The sequence below is a fragment of the Lynx rufus genome, unplaced genomic scaffold (genome assembly GCF_022079265.1).
Source record: "Lynx rufus isolate CCGP_SWC_20201006 ecotype Redwood Valley unplaced genomic scaffold, mLynRuf1.p SCAF_9, whole genome shotgun sequence".
NCBI lineage: Eukaryota > Metazoa > Chordata > Mammalia > Carnivora > Felidae > Lynx > Lynx rufus.
In genome coordinates, this window is record NW_025814897.1 from 4,707,774 (window position 1) to 4,730,141 (window position 22,368).

Here is a 22,368-nt window from a genome sequence, read left to right on the forward strand (position 1 = left end):
TCTCTTTTTGTGTCCGTACCATACTGTCTTGATGATTGCAGCTTTCTAATACACCATAAAGTCCAGAATTATAATGTCTCCAGCTTTGTTTTCTTTTTCAATATGACTTTGGCTATTTGGGGTCTTTTCTGGTTCCTTACAAATTTTAGGGTTGTTTGTTCTAGCTCTGTGAAGAATGCTGGTGTTATTTTGATAGGGATTGCATTGAATGTGTCGATTGCTTTGGGTAGTATTGACATTTTAACAATATTTGCTCTTCTAATCCATGAGCATGGAATGTTTTTCCATTTCTTTCTGTCTTCTTCAATTTCTTTCATAGATGTTTTATTGTTTGTTCTTTTAATTTTTTTTAATGTTTGTTTATTTTTGAGAGAGAGACAGAGCATGAGCAGGGGAGGGGCAGAGAGAGAGGGAGACACAGAATGTGAAGCAGGCTCCAGGCTCTAAGCTGTCAGCACAGAGCCCATCGTGGGACTCCAACCCACAAATGTGGGATCATGACCTGAGCCGAAGTCGGCGCTTAACTGACTGAGCCACCCAGGGGCCCCTCTACTGTTTTAAGTGTACTGATCTTTCACCTCTTTGGTTAGGTTTATCCCTGGGTATTTTATGGTTTTCAGTGCAATTGTAAATGAGATCAATTCCTTGATTTCCTGCTGCTTCATTATTGGCATATAGAAATGCCATCAAATTCTATATCTTGATTTTATATCCTGAGACTTTCCTGAATTCCTGTATCAGTCCTAGAAGTTTTTTGGTGGAGTCTTTTGGATTTTCCACGAAGAGTATCATGTCTGCGAGGAGGGAAAGTTTGACCCCTCCTTGCCAGTTTAGACACCTTGTATTTCTTTTTGTTGTCTGATTGTTGAGGCTAGGACTTCTGACAGTATGTTTAATTATAGTGGTGAGAGTGGACATCTCTGTTGTGTTCCTGACCTTAGGGGGAAATCTCTCTTTTTTCCCCATTGAAGAGGATATTAGCTGTGGGACTTTTGTATCTGGACATTATGATGTTGAGGCATGATCCTTCTATCCCTCCTTTCATGAGGGTTTTTTTTTTTTTTCATGAAGAAAGGATGCTGTATTTTGTCAAATGCTTTTTCTGCATCTATTGAGAGGATCATGTGGATCTTACCCTTTCGTTTATCAACGTGATGTATCCCATCAGTTGATTTGCAGACATTGAATCAGTTGTGCATCCCAAAAATAAATCCCACCTCATTGCGGTAATTCTTTTTATGTATTGTTGGATCTGGTTTGCTAATTTTTGTTGAGAATTTTTGCATCCAGGTTCATCAGGAAAATTGGTCTGTAGTTTTCCTTTTTAGTGGGGTCTTTGTCCAGTTTGGACTCAAGGCCATGCTGGCCTCATGGAATGAGTTTGGAAGTGTTCCTTCCATTTCTCTTCCCATGACCTTATCTTGTTGTTTCATTTGGGATGCATTCCTCTTGTCTTGGTATTTTGGCTGAGTATTTGCCTTCTCTCTGTTACCAAACCTCATTGTGTTACCTGCCTGAGTTGAATGGTTTTATGAAGAGGAGCTCATCCAGTGTCCAGGGACTGACACATCAGGGAGTGTCTGTGGTGTGTGTTGCATGCACTGTTTTGTGTTCTGGCTGCACTAACCTTCAGGCCAGTTGCATGGGAAGTGTATGGTCCTTGGCCAGAATGTGGTGAGTTTTATCTAGGTCTGCTCTGATCTGCTTGTTAAATAAGACTTGAAATGACTGCCACTAGAAGTGAAGCCCTGCAGAACTGTCTGGTCAATAGAGGTGGTGTGGTCATGGGCTTCACCTGGTCTTCTGGGGAAGGGGCCAGCTCCATTGGGACTGAGGCAACCTTGAGTGACCCAGAAGGCCAGTCTCCCCAGAGCACAGGAAGGTGGGGCTTGGTCTAAGCAGGTTAGGCAGCCAGTGTGGGAATGGCCTTGTTTCTAGCAGGTGGCTCTGTGTTTATGCTGGGGGGCAGAGGAGGGAAATGGCGCCACCCAGCTCCTCTGGCCCAGCTCCTTTGTCTCCTCTTTGTGAACACTGCCTCTCAGGGATGTTCTCCAAGGTGAATGTGTAATCTCCCCACTGTGTGCACCAGGAGTTGTACAGATCACTGTTTCCATGCCATCTGCTTGCAAATAGTTTGCTGCCTTCTCTCCAGGAGTAGACCAGTGTCCTCTGGGCTGTATCCCAGCCAAGCCTGCTAACCTTTGAAACTCCACATTCTTGGAGTGCTTGGATGGCTTGATTAAGTGTCTGACTCTTGATCCTGGCTCAAATCATGACCTCATGGTCATGGGATTCTCTCTCTCCCTCTCTTCCTGCCCCTCCCTTGCATGTGCTCTCCTTATGTCTGTCTCAAAATAAACTTAAAAAAAAATTAGTGGCACGGAATACCTTATTTAGGTAAGATTGCCTCCCTGAGGGGAATGGCAGGAGTCTATCAGTTAAATTTCCAGCACTGATGAGGAAATTCTTTGTTGACTCGTTAAAGGTTACATTCCTGCAGGAATGAAACTAGGTTTGGTGACATGGGGCCTTAACGTAAGTAACTCCATGATGGGCCTGTGATTTTTCTTAACATTCCAAACCCAAAGTTTTACACATCCATTTTTTATTAAAGATATAGCCCTAAATAATATTTTAGCCATCTACTGCCAGCCCGATTTTTCATATCCTGTGAAACTGTGACCATCTCCTACTCATAGATGAAGATCAACTCTGTGGCTCTAAGATCTTTGTGAGTCTAAGTTACTGATGGACTTTTGAAGTCTTTGACCCAGGGACCCCCAGCCAGGCAGCTGAGCCATCACTTAGGCACAGAAGCACCCTTTCCAAGTCACCCCTTCCTAAAACGTTGTCTTTCCCTCTTGTACTTCTGGGTCTTACCCTTTGGCAAGTCACATATCCTCATGCAAACCTGTCAGAGTGGCCCAGAGAAAGCTGCTTGCCTGTGACTGCCACTTCATGGTCACATCTTTTCCTTCTGAAACCACTTGAACTCCCTATCATTCTTCCAGTCTTTGAAAATCTCTTTGATTTGGAAACATTTTATTATTTTGTATTCCTGCTAAAAATATGCATGAAAATATTAAGGCAAGGATTCTTTAGAATAAGTGAGCCAGTCACAATGATTCATCTGGCCGTTTGTACATTTTTTTTTTTAAGTGTTCAGGCATGATGTGAAGCACATCCTGTAAAATCTGAGTATCATTCATTATCTAGGATAACCACCTTTATGGAAAGCCATTAGATGACATGCTCCTTCAAGACCAGAAAAACACTTAATATACATACCACAGAATACAGTGGTATATACATATGTTATTACCTTAAAATATGTAAAGTAGATGTTTCTATGAATTGTATATCATCGTGCATTTGGTTTTCCATAACATGAATGCTATTATTTAAATTAAGCGATAGTAAGAACAACAAGAAGAGGTACATGTCAATCACTAGTAACTAATACTAGAACTAGTTATATAATATTATGTGTTGAAAAAATAAAACCATGATTACTAATAATCTTTTCATTCATGATGGGTTTCTAGTTACCAAAAAAATTGGGAAGATAGTACTGAGTCTCCACAGACATCAGACTGTTTTCTGACTATTGATGTCCTATGAGTTGGTACATTATCACAATCGATATCCCGAAGAGATATGGTAGTATTAACTAAAGTTTATATGTTAACTCAGATTTTGTCAGTTTTAACCTCTTCTGTTCCAGCCTCCTCCCAGCTGGCACATTACATTCAGTCATCCTGTCTCCTTAGGCTCCACCTGGTCATGACGATTTTTAGATTTTCCATATTTTTCATAATCTGCAAAATTTTGAGGGTACCTTTGTACAATGTATTTTGTAGAATGATCCTTGGTTGGGATATGTCTAATGTTTGTTCAGATGCTTAGGCCAGAGATAATGTGTTTTGGAGCAGAAGATCCAGAGGCATCATGCCATCCATAATTATCACTTCACATAAAGGTTGTTTTCTCTGGAGATTGGGGTCTTTTGTGGTTCCGTACAAATTTTAGGACTGTTCTAGTTCTGTGAAAAATGCTGTTGGTGTTTTGATGTAGATTGCACTGATTGTGTCAATTGCTTTGGGAAGTATAGACATTTTCACAATATTTGTACTTGCGATCCATGAGCATGGAATGTCCTTCTGTTTCTTTGTGTCATCTTGAATTTCTTTCATCACTGTTTTACACTTTTCAGAGTATAGGTCGCTCACCACTTTGGTTAGATTTATTCATAGATATCTTATTATTTGGTGTGCAACTGTAAATGGGACTGTTTTGTTAATATCTCTTTATACTGCTTCATTATTGTTGTCTAGAAACGCAACAGATTTCTGTACAATGATTTTGTATCCTGTGACATTGCTGAATTCATTTATCAGTTCTAGCAGTTATTGGGTGGACTCTTTAGGGTTTTCTATATATAGTATCATGTAGTCTGCAAAATGTGAAAGTTTCACTTCTTGCAGATTTGGATTTGTTTTGTTTTGTTTTTTTGTCTGATTGTTGTGGCTTGGACTTCCAGTACTATGTTTACGAAAAGTGGTGAGTAAACATCCTTGTCTTCTTCCTGACCTTAGAGGAAAAGCTCTCAGATTTTCCCCATTAAGGTTGATGTTAACCGCATAGATAACCCTTTATTACGTTGATGTATGTTCCCTGTAAACCTAGTTTAGGGGGTTATAATCATGAAAGGATGTTGTACTTTGTCACATGCTTTTTTCTGTATGTATCTGTATGTATTGATAATGACCGTATGTTTTTTTTTCTTATATGTTTATTCATTTTTGAAAGAGACAGAATGTGAGTGGGGTAGGGGCAGAGAGAGAGGGAGACAAAGAAGCAGGCTCCAGGCTCTGAACTGTCAGCAGAGAGCCTAATGCAGGGCCTGAACCATGAACCATATGGTCATGACTTGAGCCAATCAAGAAATGAGCCACCCGGGAGCCCAGATCATATGGTTCTTTTTTTTTTTTTTTTTCAACGTTTATTTATTTTTGGGACAGAGAGAGACAGAGCATGAATGGGGGAGGGGCAGAGAGAGAGGGAGACACAGAATCGGAAACAGGTTCCAGGCTCTGAGCCATCAGCCCAGAGCCTGACGCGGGGCTCGAACTCACGGACCGCGAGATCGTGACCTGGCTGAAGTCGGACGCTTAACCGACTGCGCCACCCAGGCGCCCCCAGATCATATGGTTCTTATCCTTTCTCCCAGTGATGTAATGCATCACAGTGATTGATTTGTGAATATGGAACCACCTTGCAGTTTGGGAACAAATCCACTTAATTGTGGCGAATGATTTCTTGAAGGTATTTTTGAATTTGGTTGGTAGTATTTGATTGAGAATTTTTGCATCCATGTTCGTCAAGGATATTGGCCTGGAGTTTTCTTTTCTAGTGGACTCTTTATCTGGTTTTGGTATCAGGGTAATGCTGGCCTCATAGAATGAATTTGGTAGTTTTCCATCCTTTTTTATATTTTGGAATAGCTTAAGAAGATGAGGTCTTAACCTTGTTTTAACTGTTTGGTGGAATTTACCTGTGAAGTCATCTGGTCCTAGACTTTTGATTGTTGAGAGTTTTTTGATTACTGACTCAATTTCTTTGCTGGCTGTTGTTCTGTTCATGTTTTCTATTTCTGTTTCAGTTAATGTAACTTATATGTTTCCAGGAATTTACCTGTTTCTTGTAAATTGTCCAAATTTTTTACTTACAAGTTTTCGTAATATTATCTTATGATTGTGTTTCTGACATGTTGGTTATGATTTCTCCTCTCTGATTTATGATTTTATTTGAGTCCTTTCTCTTTTTTTTTTCTTCTGATACAAGTATTGCTACCCTGGGTTTCTTTTGACATTCATTTACGTTTCTTGACATCCTCTCATTTTTATTCTGTAGGTGTCTTGCGGTCTAAAATTGGCCATTTGTAGGCAGCATATAAATGTGTTTTGTGTTTTCAAACATTTTTACACCCTATGTCTTTTTATTACAGCATTCATTCCATTTACATGCAAAGTAATTATTGATTTGTATCTATGTATTGCCATTTTATTACCTGTTTTGTTGTGGTTTCTAATGATTTTCTCTATCCTTTCTTGTCTTTCTCTTTCATGTTTTGCTGATTTACTTTACTGATGTATTTTGATTTCTTTCTCCTTATTCTTTGCATATTTATGAGTGGTTTTTGATGTATGGTGACCATTAAGTTTTTACATAATTTCTTTGTGTTTAGCCATTTATATTAAGTTGATGGTCATTTACCTTTGAATCCATTATTTTCTTCTCCCTATATTTTGGTACATGTTATTATGAATTCCTTGACTGATTTTTTACAGAAATATTCATTTTTACTGGATTTGTGTTTTCTACCTCCCTGTTGTCACTTTTGTTCTCTCCTTTCCACTCAAAGAGTCCCTCTTAGTGTTTCTGGCTGGATTGCTTTAGTGGTACAGACTCCTTTAGTTTTTGTTTGGGAAACTCTGTGTCTCCTTCTATTCTGAATGATAGCCTTGCTGGATAGAGTGTTCTTGGCTGCTGATTTTTCCATTCAGCGCTTTGAATATGTCATGTCACTTCCTTCTGTCTTTCCAAGATTCTGTTGACAAATCTGTAGCTGTCTTTGGTGGCTGGGGGCAATGCACCAGGGCAACCAGGGGCTCAAGGCTGTACACAGAGTGTGTCAGTGGCTGGGACGTGTGGCTGGGTGAGACAGATGAGGGTAGCCAGGGGTGCACAGCATGCGGTGGTAGCTCTGCCTGCAGGTGGGCAGACAGGGTGCCCATGCGGTTTTAAGAAAGTTTTCCCTGAGCCCAGCGCTGAGGCCAGCAGGCTTGGAGTGGGTGAGTCCACCAGAGGACTGGCACATGGCTAGTATGTTAGGTAGCAAGTGTCTGTGCAGCTCCACTCCCTGGTATGTGCCTCTGGTCTTATTCCTGGACGGGGTGGTGGTGGTGGTGGGGAGAGGCGGGAATGGTGCCTGTAAGCTCCCTCATTGTTGGAGAAGTCCCCTAACCACTCAGAAGTCAGCATGAACAGATCTGTCTCTTGTTGCCTTGGCATTGTGTAAAATGCTACGTTTACATTGTCTGTCTACACTGGCAGGGACCTGGCTATCACTCATCCTCCTGGATCACCCAGTGCTGGGTCATCTGACCTCCAAAGCTCCAGGATCCAAACTCGAGGGAATTCAGCCCCTCTGGGTTTTAAAGCCAAATGTTCTGGGGATTAGTCTTGCCTGTGTGAGCTCCCTGGGGTGAGGGCTCACTTTCTCTGCCTCTCTGCAGGCAGCTGCCCTCCACCTTTCTGACCTTCCTAGCCTTTCAGGTACAGCTTCTATTTAGTTGTGGAGTTTGTTCTGCCAGTCTTTGGATCGCTCTCTGGTTCATGGACTTGGATGTGGATGTTATGCAGTTGAAAACATGGGACAGGGTGAGCTCAGGGTGCTCTTACTCTGCTATTATTAATTTTTTAAATGTCTTCATCTTTTGGATTTTTGAGACATGGTCAGACAGACTCCTATCACCCATGCACTCAGGATTAGAAAGGAACTTTCCCACATTTGCTTCTAGTATTTTATGTTTTGAAACTCTCTTTAATGAGGTATAATTTACATATAACAAATAGCCTCTAGTTAAAGGGTATGATTTGATGAGACTTGATCTCATAGGTACAGCACCATGAAGTCATATGGTTTCTCTCTAAACCTTAAATCATGATTCCTTTGTGTCTAAGTTAATGTTGCTTTTCAAGTATGGACTACATTTTTTTTATGTTTTCAGATATTGCCCAGGTGTCTGAATGCCTGCACTGGGGTACCTCCTTTTCTGATAGCCTGTATTCCTGTATTGCAGTCGGTCTAGCTTTGGACTTTATCCTGTATTGTATCTTTTACTCTGTTAATTTTGTTGCAGTATGATGATGTTGCAGTGTGAGTGATGAGGGATTCATAATTGGATTGATTTTCACTAAATGGCACGAGCTGCAGTTCCAATTATGACAGAAAGCATGGGCTTCCTGTGTTAGGTACTCAAGAGCAAGGCAGATATCCTGGGCACTTGAGCTGAGAATGTCACTCTTTTTGCTCGCACTCTTCCCTTCCCTTGGAGACAAGAATCCCCTTTTGTTCACACAGAAATGTAGGTGAAGTCAGCAGAGAAACATACCTTCTCTTCTCTCCCCTTTGTCTCTCAGACTCCCTGTCGCTACCTTCTGCCTGTCCCTTTCTCTGACTCAATCCCCCAGGTCCCCTGCTCCAATCCAGCCATGATCAGGGTGTCCTCCAGCTCCTGGCCTCTGCTCTGGCCATCCCTCAGTGAGGAAACCGCAAGAGCATTATGTAGTTCACGGGTCTGATCAAGAAATCTCTGTTCCTCAGAGCCCTCCTACACATGGTGCTGTCTGTGGAGACCTGGCATCCTGGGCAAGGGTTTGACTCCATGTGTGGCCTCCTCACTCCTCTCCCACAGTCACTGCTGGTCCCTCATCCTTCCCCACCATTAGAACTCCACCATTTCCCAGGGACAGATACCTATCTATTTGACCCCAAGGCACCAGGAAGCCAGTGAATATTTCTAAAATAAATGAGCATAAGCACCCCATCAATCTAGATATAGGAAGTTCCCATCACCCCAGAAAACTCCCTCGGGCTCCCCTGCACAAAGGGTGATCTTGCTTCTATCCTCTATCACCACCATTTCTGGTAACACTTTGTTACCTGTGTGTACAGGAACCCCACTGCGTGCACTCGATGGGGAGTGAGAGTAGATGGTCCTAGAAGCAGACGCTGACACAGAGATAGAACGATGAAAGGTGGATTAGCGGACAGTAGGAACGACAAAGTGGAGCGGACAGGATGGGCAGGGAAAGCATTCAGGCAGATCTGACACCTGCTTAAAATGTATATGTAATCACCATAGTCTGTCTCCGTGCACAGTCCTCTTCAAATTTCAGAATAGTTGTCCTATAAGGCAAAGAGATTTTGGTTTATTTCCCTCTGATCTTATGTTTTCCTACATGCATTCTGTGTTCTGTAGTTTATCAGTGGCTGTGGCCTCAGATGAACACTTTAGTGTGTGGCTGCATCTGTGAGATTGTATGTAATGGAAAATGATTGTCTTCAGATCTAGATCTCTGAATGTACACATTCTCATAATTATCTCTTCTTTCTTTGTCTGGTAGGGCCCGAATTTTAATAGAAAAATGAGGGACCTTGTCTCATTGTTTAAAACGGCGATTCCCAGTCCCTGGGCTGACATGTTAACAGTCTTAGTTTAATGAACTTCTGTGACCATCTTTTTTTCATGATCACTGTGTGGAGATATCTTAATTGAAACTGTGAGAAGGGTGAATGGACACTTCCCAGACATTTTGCAGATGCTTTATGTATTTAATGTCTTCTTTTCATAATGTTCTTAGAAACAAATATTACCCCTGTTTTCACAGATAACACAGCTGAGGCTCTGTGTAGGTCCCACTGAGAACTGGTATTAGGGCTGAGACAGCAGGAACACAGGCAAAGCCTCAGGATATTGTGAGAGAAGTTTGAGGAGATGCAAAGCTGTAATCAGGTTGATGCAGGGGCGGCTTCTGGCCAACCCTGAATTGTAGGTTGGCCCACTAAGAGTCTGACTCAGGCTGAAGGCCAGTGCAGGCCCTCAGCTGATCTAGATCCTGTCTCCACTTTTAGTCTCACTGAGGGATATGAACTTGGGCATACAAGCATTTCCATAAGACCAACTTAAATTTCCCATGTCTCCAGGGCATTGTCCCCCCACAAATATCCAGAACCTTCAGAAAACCCAGGGTGACAACAGCCTTTTTAGATGATTACCTAGGTGCACTTTGACGAAAATGACATTTCGGAGATGAACGCTGCGTTGTGCACTGAGAGTGATCGCACATAGCAGCTCCGTGTGAACCTCACACTTCCTGCTCAGGCTGTGGTCAGGAATGGCCTCCAACTGCATCTCACTGACCCCAGCACCCTCTGCTCTTCACCTCCTCAAACTCTGCTTACTGTCCTCAACTTCCCTTCTATTCCTGTGTGATACAAGTTTCCCCTGTTTCTGCACTGGATCCTTCACTGGTGTTTCCATTATGGTGATCACAAGGTCTGTGTCACTTAATGCATGTCCCTCTTTCACATAGGACACCTGATGCTCTAAAAGTTAGGGGTGAGCCTCATTCTTTACAGAACCCAAAACATTGTGCCTCCAAAATATGCACCAGTGCTGCTGATACGTCTGCTTTTGTGTAGAAAATCCTCTTTCATTTTGACAAGAAAGATGTATATAGCTCACTGTATTATAGGGAAATGACACTGCCCATTGTATGTGTGTCCTGAGAAACTTGAGATATGCTACAGTGTCCTCAGGCAGGTTGTAGTTGGATTGCCAAGACTCACAACCATCTCTACATCATTGCCACAAAGTCAGTCATGAAGAAGATGAATATACTTTACCAGCCACTCATCCAGTTCTGGTCATCTTAGCAAATAGAGTAGGTGGAAGAGAGGGAGGTGGCCCATAGCCCATGACTGGTAGTGAAGGGCGGTCCATGGGATAGAGCCTGCAAGGCGATCCTGGGAAAGGAACAGGCCCTCTTGCATACATAATGGCCTGCAGAACAGAAATAAAAGCTATGTTCATAGGATAGAACAAAGCACCAACACCAGCAAAGAGCAGAAACCCAAAGAAGCAGTGCTCATAACCTGCTAGCTTCCTGACCACCAGGTTCCAAGAGGGCAGCATCAGTGCTAAAATCTCTACCCATACTTTGGGTTCCACTTACAGCTTTGGGATGGGGAACGGATGTTATGGATAAACTAGTGTCTCCACGTGTCGGGAAATGTAGAAACATCAAGGGCTCTATTGCTAGAAGATTAGTAGACTTAATACCAAATTAACAACGTAGCATATTCCAGATAGGAAGGCATCTATGTCCAGGATCACCCTCTACCCCTCATCACCCTCCACCACAGAGGCTGCTTATTTATATGTGAAGAACTACAGAATGAGAAGGAATGACAATCCCAGTCTCCACACATGGAATCATAGCCCTCGTGGCTCAAAGCTCTGCCTCTAAGCCCTTGCCTGTACCCAATCTACTTCTCTCCCAACAGTGGGGTCTCCTCCTCTCTGGAAGTGCTATCCATGGGCACAGAGACACATGGGGAGATGGGGATCCTGAGATCCTGCAGAGGACCTGGATAAGCATGCTCTTAGAGAAACAGGTAACCTATACATGTTAGTTGGGTTCAGCTAATTTATTTGAATTCAGAGGTACTCCTCAGCTTAAGTACAGTACATTCTGCAGGGTAATTGTGTCCTCTGGAAAAGTGAGCTGAAATTCTAAATGACAAAATTAACACGAATGCACTTTGATTTCTGGCGTATGTTTCTATGTTTTAGCTGTACCTGTGACACAGGACGCAAGAGAATGTGCTCGTGAACACAAGTGAAGGACATGGTGGGGACTTGCCACACAGGTAATTTTGGATTTTTTCTCTTCACAACTTAAGTTTCAGGGCATGTTTTTTATGACAAATATGTCACCTCTTATAGTTTACAGTATTTATACCCACGGCACACTTGAAGGAATTTTGGACAGCACATTTACCAAAAAAAAGATGGAATGCTGACGGGTATGAAATTTACTTTGTCTAAGACCATTCTAAATGATGCATACAAAAATATAAGTTGGAGTGAAGGCAGTTCTCATTTTCAAACTGTAAGGATACCCACAGATTTTTCTGAACACGTGAAAACCCTTGATAGAAAGAAACAGGAAAGGAAGAAACAGCAAAAGCAATGATTTCACATTGAGAAGATATGGAAAGAATGAGGCAAGGTAGGAGACTTCCAAGTGGAGTGCGGTGTCATCCTCCTTGATTTATTCCGGGAACACGTTGGAAAAGCCCTATGGTCCTCACCCTTAAGCACACTTAGCTTCTAAAGGTACCACAAAGAGATGCCAGGTGGAAAACAGGGAAGCCCGTAGACTCAGGGGTAAAGGTTGTGCATTTGGGGGGAAAAAAAAGACAGCACCCATACCATACGGCACTCAAGCCAGAGACAGTGGCAGGAGAGTGTGCTGCACAGAAAGATGCAGCTCTCTGGAAAAACATAGAACTGAAAATGCCACAGCATTTACCTTATGCTTCTTGGCAGTTTTGGTAGAGCCAGTGTTGATGTCACTCTTGGGAGTGACACCTGCTTCTGGATCTGCTAAAGGCCCTAGAAGGGATGGAGGTTTATTTTGATTTGAGTAGACTGTTTAGAGATCAAAAACAAAAACAAAGAAAACCCTCCCTTCATTCTTCTGACAACTTAAACTCTTTGCCCCAGTCAGATCCCAAATCAGATGCAGAGGGTGTCCCACATGCCTCAGGTGATCCCGAAGAAGAACTTGAAGAACCATCCCTTATAACCTAATGAAGACTCCTAAAAGCCCTGATTCAGATGTATTCCTCACTCATCGAACAACTATAGATGGCTGGGAGCACAACTAGATGGACATACGTTACGTTGTGCCTCATGCCTCACAGATCCCAGCAAATGGACTGTGTATAGGGCATCTCTGCTGAACCGCTATGTCTGCTTTTCTGTGTACGGCCCCATTCCTTCCCCACAAGAGACGCCTGTACCAACACATGGTGGGGGAAATGACAAAGATGGTATGTTGAGCATGAGAAATTTGAGGACTGTGGTAATAGAAGCAGACACATTCCCCTTGTATCACAATGGTCTGTGGCACTGCCCCTGCACCTTGGCCAAAGGCCTAACACCAACAAAAATAAGATGAGTGTGCTTTACAAGTCAACTTCTAGTGCTCAGATCATCTTACCAAGTGCTGCAGGTGGAGGGGTTTGGGGTGGCCCCAGGGCCACCAAGGCTCAGGAGGTGGATGTGCCTAATAGTCCATGGGGGCGGGGTGCCTCTAGGGTAGGGCATGCAAAATCGTCCAGTTAACAGAGGAGGTCCCCAGGATCCAGACTGCCCTGCAGAACAGAAGTGACCGCTACATTCATATGCCAGACAAGAGAACAAATATCAAAACCAGAGAAGAATGTGTTCGCACCTGCCACCTTCTCTGCCACCAGGATCCAAGAGAGCAGCATCAGTACCTGAGAGCTCCATCCCTGCCACTGGAGACCACCTACAGCTTGGGGTAGTAGATGCAAGAGGTTAACCTACTGCCACCACTCATCACTGCCCATGTCTGCGGAAGTAAAATGGCAAGGGTCCTGTCCTAGAGGGTTAACAGAAGTAATTACAGACTAATGAAGTAGCATTCTCCGGACAGGCAGCCATCGATGTCCAGGTTCACCCTGCATCCCTCCTCTACGGCGACTCCAGATGCTCTGTTTTTGGTATGTTAAGAACACAAAAAAATGAGTGGGAATAAATGGCTCATATTCTGCTCATGGAATCACAGCCACTCCTGGCAAAATATTCTGCAGCCGGACCCTCACTGTGCCTCCTCTGCTTCTGTCCCTGAGAAAGGAGTCTTCCTTCCTGAAGTGTTGTCAAAGGCCTCTGAGACCTCTGGGGAGTGGAGGATGCCTGGAATCTTGCAGGGGAATGAGAGTCTTCTGTGACAAATAAGTTACTTATGAATGTCTACAAAGCTCAGATGTGTTCGTCTTAATTCATAGGGAATTCTGATTTTAAGCATACTACAGGACACAGAGTAATTATGCCCAACAGAAAAAAGAGGTAGAAATTCACATAACAGATTTAAAGCAAGTGTTTTGGTATAAAACTCCTGGTATGTGTCATGAGACTGTATCAGCTCTAACAGTGACTGGGGACACAACCAGAAACTGCTCATATAAACATAACTGAAGGACACAGTGTTCAAACTATTTTTACCTAAGGTATAGCTGGAAGGATTCCAGACAACTCATTTACCAACAAATATGGGAAGGTGATGCGTGATGACACTGACTTTATCTAAGACCACTCTAATGGTACAGGGCACAAAATATAAAGTTGGAGTCATGATGTCGTTTTGCACTTTTGAATTTTAAACAATATGGCAGACTTTCTAACAGGTTCATCTCCTAGCCAGAATCAAGAAAGGAAGACACAGCAGCCACACTGTTCCCACAGAGGTGAGGTCTGGAAGGGGTCACCCAGCCCAGGAGACTTCTGTTTGGAGTGTGGGGTCATCCTCCTCTCATTATTTCCTGAACCACACGGAAAAACCTTAAGGTACTCAGTCTCTAAGCACTTTTCACCTCTAAACTTGCCACAGAAAGCTGACAGACTAAAAAGTGAGAAGTCTGTGGGCTCCTGGGTTATGGGTGTGCATTTGGAAAACAAAGAACAAACAGACACAGAACACACAGAACAAGACAAGGCCGGGAGAGTGTGCTGTACAGAAAGATGAGGGTTTCCCGAAAGAGTTACAGCTGAGAATGGCCCTAGCGTTTACCTTGTCCTCGTATAGTCAGAGCTGCTGTAATTCACAGAGGTTTCAGCAGTTTCTGGATCTACTAAAGATCCTAGAAGGGACGGAGGTTTTTTCTGCTTTTAGAGGACTGTGTGGAATGAAAACAATCCCTCATCTCATTCCTCAAATATCTTAAACTTTTCCCTACACTCAGGTCCCTGACCAGAGGCAGAGGGTATCCCACAGGCCTCAGGTGACCCCCAAGGATAAGGGGGAGAACCATCCCTCACCTTGATAAAGACCTCACGGTGCCCTAGTTCATGTTGTTTTGTAATTAATCAAATAACTGTGGACCGGTCAGGCACAACTAGCAATTTAGAAGTCATCAGTAAAACAGAGGTTTCTCAGTATACATCATGGGAAATCACGATTTCACTACAGATTAAGAATAAATATGAGGACGCTTGGGTGGCTTTGTCGGTTAAGCATCTGACTCTTGATTTTGGCTCAGGTCATGATCTCACAGCTTGTGAATTTGAGCCCAGCATTGGGTTCCTCACTGACACTGTGGTGCCTACGTGTGATTCTCTCTTTGTGCCTCTTACTCTATGCCTCCCAGACTCTCTCTCTCAAAATAAATAAACTTAAAAAAAAAATAAAAGAATAAAATTGAGAATACTGGTTTGGTGTATATCCTCAATGGATCTCAAGAAGGGTGCATTTCTTCAGACTTCAGGCAAATTGTTCAATCTCTCAGCTTATCTACAAGCTGCCTTCCACATGAGAGCAGTTATTATATAACGAAAGACTAATTTTACACTATTGAGAAAAGGAAAACTATGAGAAGTTAGCAGTGAAGCCGCAGAGTTGCACTGATACCATCAGAGGACTAAGCTAAGCTCTGTGGAACTTGAATTGAGGGTTGTAGGGCTACAGTTCCCAAAACAAACAAAAAGAAAGACTTTTCAAACTAGTGAATAAATGACCTTCTCCTCAAATTAACTAAAGTCTTCACATTGAGTCCGGGTGGGAAGAAGGATGAGGCCCATGTCCTGTCATCCTTTCCAGGCTCTTCAGACAGGGGGATGCTAGAGGAGGTGGGAGGGTCACCGTCAGAGGAGGGGCATGAGCTCCACCAGTCTCAGGGACAAGTGCCTCACTGTCTGCGGCACCGGAGGAGAACACCCTTCTGTCACCTCTTCAGACCACCTGCCGTCCTTAGTGCTTGTGATTCTTTCCAGACCACACGATGATCACACACAGGAACAGGCTGCACAGCAGAAATTAGACTGTGGCACATCACAACATGCTCCTTACCTCTCCTTGGAGGGTTCTGTGTCTCTGGTCTTGCAGCCATTGGTTTCTGCCTCGTGTATCCCTCAGGCAGCCTCTTTGCTTCCATCCTGTCCAGTCTTGGATACAGAAAAATAATGGACTTCTATAAGAGTTGCAACACCACGTCATCTTCTAGACAACAAACAATGCACGCATCATCCCTGGAAACACCCATAAAAACGCAAGTCAAATGACCACACCTGTATTTCAAGTAAGTGACCTCCCTGCCCTACTCCGCCATCTCCCTATCCCAGATCTGAGTCTTGATCTGGGGGAGAAACAACACATCCACCTTCAGTCGTGCCAGACTGTGCACCAAAGAAAGAGGGGGAAACAAGAAAACACTTACCTAGTTGTCCTGAGCATTCTTCTCATGAGCTGTGATTTGAAAAAGCCAACAATGAAAAGCCCGTGGTTAGGGATTCCAAGGGCCGTTACACTCACCCGCATGAGGTGCTAAGGGTTCAGTATGTCAGGCAGAACTCAGGTTACCTGGTATCTAAAGGTGAGCGCTGCCTGCTGCAGCTGTCCCCGTGTTTGTTCAATTTGTTGCCTGTGAGTTACAGTTGCTCTTGTCAGATAAGACCCAGTATTGGGTATGATTTTAAATAATCTGCTCACATTCCCAACAACCTCATATCTGTCCCCTGATACAATTTATTCTTACACATGAAACACTTTTCACGTGATTATAAATGTACAGTAGGATCAAAGCTATTGTTACATCCTTTCCTTACTCATTATTCCATGCCCGTAGGGCTCAGAGTTCATAGAATTCCTTCCCATTTTCAATCTTTCCCTAATTCATCATGTGACAAGTGTCTTTCAGATAAAGCTCTATTCTTCTTTAACTTATATCCTCACCAGGTTTCCCAGGGTTGCAAAGACGAGGGCCATGGAATCGCACTACCATGTTGATGGTTATGATTCATCCTACAACACACTGCTCTCCTATAGATTATGACAATTGACACCACCCCCAAGGAATGTTGGCATGGACAAAGTTTCTTACACAGTCTGGCTGTTGCTTGAGATCTGCAAATGTTTAAAAACCTAATTGTTTTGTTCTTTCTAAAACTTACCTTTTTTATCTGTTAATAGTCTATGCATATGATCTCTGAATTTTTGTTTATATTACTAAGTTGAGTCTAAACATTGTAAAAAGGTTAAAAACAAAAAAAAATGAACAGAGGTTTCATGAGCTGCTGGTAATTAGTAGCTGAACTCACTTGTACTTATTTCTTTCGTAGCTGTTTTCCATTTTTTTTTAATGTTCGTTTTTGAGAGAGAGAATGAATGGGGGAGGGACAGAGAGAGAGGTAGCAGAATCTGAAGCAGGCTCCAGGCTCGGAGCTGTCAGTACAGACCCTGACGCGGGGCTCGAACTCGGACTGTGAAATTATGACCTGAGCTGAAGTCAGACGCTTAACCGACTGAGCCCCCCAGGAGCCCTTTCTGTAGCTATTTTCAAATTTTACCTGCAGCTGCCAGCTGATTCTTCTTTGCCATCAGTTCACACTATCATTTTCAGCTTCCTAAGATGGGAAAGATATATACAGTCAGGACCAAGATCCAGAAATTCTCCCTTTTTACCTCCCAGCACTCTTGAAGGCCTATGCAGATATCCCTTCCCCCACCTCTCCCATAAATGCACAGACTGACAACACAATCAGAGAAAGGAGGTGAACACCCCATTTAAGTTAAAGAAAATTCAACCTCTGTTGCCATGTCTCTGCTATCGGAACTGTCTTTCTAGTTCTCTTTTTCCTCTCCTTCATCATAAAGTCATCAAATAACATTGCACTTCGTGCCTTCCCAGAGTTGGTCTTTGTTTGAGATGGTGAAGACTCATTTCATCAGTGTGAAAAACCATGTCTGGCCAACTGTACCCATTAGGATAAGGCAGGGGATCATCACTAGTCTTACACCTCCATGGGGAGCCCTGATTCTCAGTCCAAAAGTTGTACCATGACACAATCACCCTGAAAGACAACCTCCCAGACTATGGCTTCACCAACATTGCAGCTCACTCCCAGACATCGCTAGAGTTCAGGACTCCAACCCCTGCCTCCACCTTTACATATCCTAGTGGAGAAAAAGGCCAATCGTAGAGGGGCAACATCTCCTGAAGTATAACCTGATATGAAATGTCACGCAGTCTGGGTTTATTTCCAGGAAACAGATTTCAGATGGAAAAATCTCAACTTCATGGAGCCAATCTACTTTAACAAGACTGGTTCCATTGATAGTGAAGGCAGCAAAAGGCAATGCTTAGAAAGACTGGTTTGTTGTGTTGCCCTCAGACTATTTTGTTTGTGGTGTTCATTTAAAGGCTTTCACAATGACAATGTGCTCAAGAATCACATGCAAAATTGAAATTCTCTTAGAAATGGACACAAAAGCATGAGACACAGAAAGGCACATGCATTTCCTTCTGGCCTCAGGCAGTCCTTCAGCAAATGCTTTCTGGCGTGGTTGTAATGTAGTGGCTCTGTTGTAAGGGGTTGAAGATAGAAAGGTGGTCAGGGCACTGTACTCACAGAAAGAGCTTACAAATTAAAAAACAAAAAACAAAAAAAACAGAAGATGCCAGTGAGACAGAGCAGACCCTAACCCCAGGTGTGGAAAGGACTAACGTAAAGCTGAGTCTCCAGGGAAGAGAAGGAAGAGTTCACTTTCCAACATGAGTGAGGGACTCTAAAGTCCCTGATGTCCTGAGAACAAAAGGAAATACTGTACAAAGGAGGAAGCATGTGAGTGAATGCACCAAATATTTAACAACCCCACGAAGACACACAAGACCAAGATAGGAAGGAAGCCCAGGACAAAGCCAGCCTGGCAGTTGGACCCAATCTTCCTAGGGCTCATCATTGATTTGGGGGGCATGCATCTGAATGGCAAAGAAGCTGAACAACCTTATGGGCAAAGACTTAGAAGTAAACAAATGTAGTTCAGGGGTGGCCAGCAAAGATGAGCCCTAGTGAAGCTGCAGGCTTTGGTCAAGACTCAGAAGAGTTACACTTAAAACCTCAGGGGACAGGAAACAATTCGACTTTCTTAGGGATTGGGCCTGCACTGAACAATCTCACTGGCCGAATGGATGCAGGGATTCAGTACAGCTGGTACCCCTACCCACTTTTCAGAAAGCAGTTTCTATTGTGTCTGTAGCAAGATAGTTCAAATTTCCCCCCCCACATTTTTGACCCATGTCTGGCCCTGAACAAAATGACCTAATTGCTGGATGACAAAACAGTGTGATGGGCTTGAAACCTATAGGACAATGTAGGTGTATCTACAGTGGATCCAGGTATCAACGTTACTGCTGGTACATTCCCTCTTTGGCCCCAAATTCATGACACAATGTGTGACAAGCACTTAGGGCAGAAAGGAAAATGCAGGTTACAGAAAGCAAGGTAGGAAGGACAGGCACAATTCCACTGAATGCATTTGGCAAAATACTCTGGATCCAGTTCCAAAAGAAATATAATTATCTCTATTGGCTGCCACATTCTTTCTTACAATGCAGTACTTGTGACAGTTCTCACATGAATATCTTACTCTTCTGTAGCCACTTTTCTTGGTTCGTAGAATTCTTCTAGGTGATGTGCTTTCTCCTTCAGCTGTTTGACTTTTGCTTCCTTTGTTGCTTTCACAGTCCTCAATGCATTACACTTGTCTTCCAGGGCCTTTTTATTTTCTGTAAAAAAGAAAAAAAAGGGGGTTTTCTTTATAAAGGTGCACATGACCTGAGTCTCGATTTTGGTGAGACAGAAAAAGGGCAAGAACCTTGAAGACATGAAGATATTCTTTCCCTTTCCAATGCAGTCATGGCCATTATATGGAGATTTCTTCCCAACAGAAAATATACCTTCCAGTTGACAGTTATTGGACCTCAAGGCTCTTAGCTCCACATCCTCAAATTCAACATTTGAATCTTGTGGTTAAGACAGATATGAGAAAAGACTTTTACAGAAAACTGATCGCACAGCAATAAGATCATGCATTGCAATAAACAAAGACCATGAGGCATAAATATAACTAGAAGACAAAGATGGTGGAAGATAGTTCACGTCTAGCAACTCATAAATGGCTTTCTTAGTGGTATACATATGTATGTGTATGTGTGTGTGTGTGTGTGTGTATCCCCCCTCCCCCATTCATGTTGAGAATTCACTGTTCAGCCTTAAGAGAGAAAGAGACTATAGATCACCTGGGTGGCTCAGTCAGTTGAGCATCAGACTCTTGATTTTGGGTCAGGTCATGATTCTAGGATCATGCGATCCAGACCTGTGTTGGGCTGCAAACTGAGCTTGGATCCTGCTTAAGATTCTCTCTCCCTCTGCCCCTCTCCCCCACTCGCATGCCTTGTCTCACTAAAAAAAATAAAGAATGATTTAAAAATATTTTTTTAAAAGGAAAGGATTATACACTTTGGCTATCACCCTTTCTCTCTCAACTATATTTGGGGATTTTCTACATATCTTGGAGGGCAGAGTTGAATGATGTGATAATTACCTAGTTGTGAAAACAAAAGGTAGTCCTTGAAATGGACTCCTAGTCCTTGAAATGGCAAAACTTATCTTGGTGCTCCTACTGAAATTCCAGCTCATTGTTCAGAAAGAAGTTTGGCTCCCAGAGGCCCACTCTCTACTGTGGTAAATGGCAAGCAAATAATGCTGTGCTCACTTCACCCAATGAACAAAAAGCCTCCAAAGCCAAATTACAGTAAAACTCAGCAGCCAACTCTTACCACTTCCTGATTCTTCACATTCCTGTCTCTCTCTGAGTTTGCAAGGTAGCAAGTGCACTTTGAAGGGTGTCATTTAAAATTTCATTCAAGTGGGTGCCTGGGTGGCTCAGTTGGTTAAGCATCTGACTTCAGCTCAGGTCATTTTGTGGTTTGTGAGTTTGAGCCCTGTGTCAGGTTCTTTGCTGACAGTTCAGACTCTGGAGCCTGTTTTGGATTCTGTGTCTCCCCTTCTCTCTCTATCCCCTCTCCTGCTTGTGCTCTGTCTCTGTCTTTCAAAAAATTAATAAACACTAATATTTTTAATTTAATTAAAGTGCTCAACTATTTTGATGTTCTCCTTCAACAAAATGTGTTGAATGAGTAATAATAATTCATTACTTTTACTTGTGTTTTTTAGGATGCAATCCAGGCAAAGAAGGGATTCTCACCTTCAATTTAAGAGCTTCATCAGAGAGAAACTTACTTTCTCTCTTCGTTTCCTGAAGACATTTCCTTAATTCATTGTTGTATAAAACACAAAAAAGGAATCAGAATTAAAAAAAAAAAAAAAAGCACAGTGCTAGATAAACCTACCTTCTAATGTGTGACTCCTTTCACAAATAAAGAGGTTGCTCTTTACATTTGTGAAGCTTGTCTTGAATTGGTACTGCTTATAGAACACATAGAATAGGTCAGTAGGATGATCTACCAGAGTGGAAGTAACCAAAATGAAATCACAAAAAATATTTGAAAGGGCCATGCTACCTTCTGTTCCCAAATGGATATTTCTTCAGGAAGTAAAGTTCTCTGTTTTCTTTCTTAAAAGTATTGATCTTCTCAGTTATTCTCTGTAAACTAACTAAAAGGAGAGAAAACATTTTCTAAGTTTGTTACCAAACCAGTGACATCGAATAATCCCAGTGTATTAGCAGCACAGACACATGATCTGACAGGTGGGTGTAACTAACATTTTAGCTTTCCCGTTGTGCCTGAAGGAATCAAGTTTTAGCAGCATTTTAAACCTAAGAAAACCTTATTTCAATGAGACTGCTGTTTAAAATATTGTCCAAAATGGAGCAACACAATAAAATATCTTCTAATTTCTCTCCCATCTGGAAACACCCTTCTTGGAAAATTCAATCACTTCAAATACTTATGTCACCACCAGAGATGAAACAGAAAAATCAAATCCTATCAACTTACATTTCTCTCCTCCAGTTATTAAGGTACATACATAGGTCGCTGCAAATAAAGGAACAAACAAAAACAAAACCATCATTTAGTCTCGATTTGAGCTACTTACACCCCCAGGTGCTATTTGGAATATTAAGGAAAGCTCAAACTGCTGACTGATTGACTACTCAAAGGCCTTGGATGTCTTCCTGCTGCTCACGGATTGCCTTTCATGAACCCGAGGCTGGGGGCCCTGGAGGACAAGGTCTTTGGAATCAAACATATGGTTACAATCTCAGCTTTACACTTAGTGGCTGGAGGATCTGGATTAATGGCAATTCCTAGAAGACAAACTTTTTTCATTCCAACATGCGAACATTACCCTCCAACCTTACAGGAATATTATTCAACACACACGAAGCACCCAATTACAGGTGGATAACACATGTAAGCTCTAGAACAGACTCCTCTAACAGGGATTAATTCTCTCATCTGACCATATAGTGCAAACTTCTCTTCTGTTGGCCTAGTGTGAGAGCTCTCATGCCCTGAGATCACTTTTCTCACCACCACCACTGCTGCATTCAAAGGGATAAACACCAGCCTTGGAGGGTTTGCTAAGTGTCAGGCAGCCACCCTGGCTCTCAACAGCGCCATAGAACCACCACAGTCTACCCCCATTTGCAACAAATTCATTTCCACTCATGCTCTCCTGGCACAAA

At 42.7% G+C, this 22,368-nt stretch overlaps 1 long non-coding RNA gene across 14 annotated transcripts in view; it reads left to right on the forward strand.

Annotated features, from left to right (window-relative positions):
• The window catches only part of LOC124505346 (uncharacterized), a 54,317-nt gene extending 32,823 nt beyond the window's left edge, over positions 1–21,494 (forward strand). For 5 of the 14 annotated variants that reach the window (XR_006960624.1, XR_006960628.1, XR_006960630.1 and 2 more), the window contains 4 exons: positions 11,135–11,245; positions 11,424–11,500; positions 11,577–14,228; positions 20,892–21,492. This is a non-coding gene — a long non-coding RNA (uncharacterized LOC124505346). The other 9 variants (XR_006960625.1, XR_006960629.1, XR_006960626.1 and 6 more) reach the window with 9 other exon arrangements.
• Positions 21,495–22,368: the final 874 nt, after the last annotated feature.